This window comes from Pteropus alecto, unplaced genomic scaffold, assembly GCF_000325575.1.
Source record: "Pteropus alecto unplaced genomic scaffold, ASM32557v1 scaffold122, whole genome shotgun sequence".
NCBI classification, from domain to species: domain Eukaryota; kingdom Metazoa; phylum Chordata; class Mammalia; order Chiroptera; family Pteropodidae; genus Pteropus; species Pteropus alecto.
In genome coordinates, this window is record NW_006431917.1 from 940,613 (window position 1) to 943,377 (window position 2,765).

Below are 2,765 nucleotides of genomic sequence, written 5' to 3' on the forward strand. Positions count from 1 at the left end.
GAGAGTGAAGTGGGTAAAGGGGATCAAATATATGGTAGCTGAAAGAAAGTGGACTTTGGGTGGTAAACAATAGAATATACAGATGTCAAATGATAATGTACACCTGAAAATTATATAACTGTATTAACTAATGTTATTCCAATAAACTTAATTAAAAATTAAAAAAAAAATCTCACTAGTCATCAGAATTCATTCTGGGTAGAGACTTTACAAATGTAATGAGTGCGACAGATCCCTCAATCGCATTTCACACCTCACTAGACACCAGAGAATTCATACTGAAGAGAAACCATATATATGTAAAGTTTGTGGCAAGCTCTGTAGTTAATATTCAAATCTTATAATTCATCAGAGAATTCATACAGGAGAGAAAACTTACAAATGTAATGAGTGTGACAGAGCCTTTATGGAATATTCAAGTTTACTCAACATAAAATAATTCAAAGTGGAGAAAGGCCTTACAAATATATAGAATATGGCAAAGACTGTAATGAGTCCTCAAACCTTGTCATGCATCAGACATTTCATATTGGAAAGAAGGCTTACACATGTAAGGAGTGTGGCAGAGCCTTTAATGTGTGTTCAAGCCTTACCTGACATCAAAGAATCTATACTGGGGAGAAGCCTATAAATGTAATGAGTGAGTCAAGGCCTTTACTCAGTTTGCAAAGCTTACTAGACATCAGAAAATGCATACTGAAAGGAAACATTGCAAACCTAATATATGTGGCAATGCTTTTATCCAAAGATCAAGCATTGGGGATCATCAGCATGGATCTTCAGGGAGAAAAACCTCACAAATATAATGTATGACAAAGCCTTAAATGTGTGATCCAGCCTTACTCGACATCAAAAAATCCATAGCGAATAGAATCCATGTAAAAGTCATGTGTTTGGCAAATCCTCTAACTAGGGCTCACACTTAACTAGACATCAGAATATATGTCTTTGAAAGTAACCACATAAATGTAATAGGTATGACACGGCTTTTATCCAAAAATTGAGCTTTATTTAATATTAAAATTCCTACTGGAAACTTTATAAATGTAAAGAATATGTTAAGCTTTTAAATGTTCATGCCTTTGTGTCACAATAGATTTCACATTGGAGAGAAACTACACAAAGATATTGAATGTGGCAAGGTCTTTAGACTATGGTCTGACTAAGGATTCATCAAAAGTTTTATATTGTAAAGAAACCTTTAAAATGTGTCGAAGTGATAGTTTAACCATTTCTCACAACAGGTAATTACATTTCAGATAATTCATACTAGACAAAACAGATGGCTATCAATGTTACAAGGATACCTGTAGAAAGGTCCTGTTACTTTCATTTTATTAAATTTTTATTTTCATTTTTCTTTAAAAGGCTACATCACTATTATCAATTTTCACCTGAGTTTTGAAATCTGTTTATGTTATGCCTTTATTACAATCATTTCATATGTCCGTGAAGGGTTTAATAAGATGAAAGGACATACTTCATTACGTGAGGTTCAGCATTTCCTGGAAGAGCAAGAACACTGAATTTATGATACAATACAGTATAAATTTGAATGATGAGTGGCATACAACAAATGTAAAAATAATACATGGTTAATGTATTAAGGGCCCTCTTCTCCAGATTTGTTGGTATGAGTGGTAGAGGGTGGGGCTGAGAAGAGGGTACAAGAATGTAGTATAAACTTTCCACTAGTGCCAAACAAATGAGCACAGAGACTTTCTCATCAGCTTGCTTAGATGTGGGGTAGATTGGGAAGAGACAGTAGACTTAAAAGTTGTAAGTAGTCAAAAAATGAAGTCTAGTAGTCAAATAATAAAAAGTGAAGTCATTTTAATTCAACCTTGAATGTTTACTCTGGAAGTTTCTCCTTGGTTCAGAAACAACACAATTTTCCTCATGCCAATTACTGTACATGTCCTTTATGTTGCTGTCAGTAGGGCTCTTTATACAATATAATTGTTGAAAGTTTGTGAAATAGTTTAAATCTCCTGTGATTTTTTATACTAATTGAGTGAAAATTGATATGTAGAAATATTTATCATACAACAAATATAATTTAATTACTAAGAGCAAAGGCTATAAAAACCTCAATTTGGCATTATGGTAATAAGCTTTATGGTTCATGTTTTTTTAAAGAAACAATTAAATTTTTTGTTGCACATGTAAAAACTTTTAATTTTTTGTTGCATATGTAAAAACTTTTAATAATGAGAATTAATGAATACAGCAAACCTATGTATCTATGTTTAGAAGACTTGTCTATACCATTTTCCTCAGCAATTAATTGAGTAGTCCATGAAGCCATTTTTCTTTATTAAATTAGTTGGGGTGACATTGGTTAATAAGATATAAGTTTCAAGTGTACAGTTCTACAATATGTCATCTGTATATTGTATTGTGTGCTCCACCCAAAGTCAAGTCTCCTTCTGTCACCATATGTTTGACTCCCTTTAACTTCTTCATCCTCCCTCCACCATCCTTTCTCTCTGGTAACTGTATCAGTGTCTGAGTTTTTCTGCTTGTTTTTTCATTTGTTGCTTTTTTTAATATATATATCCCACATATGAATGAAATCATATGGTTCTTATCCTTTTCCATCTAACTTATTTTGCTTAGCATGATACTCCCAAGATCTATCCACGTTGTCACAAATGGCAGTATTTCATGTTTTCTTGTGGTTCAGTAGTATTCTATTGTATATACGTACCACTTCTTTTTTATCCAATCATCCATTGAAGGACACTTAGATTGTTTCCATGTCT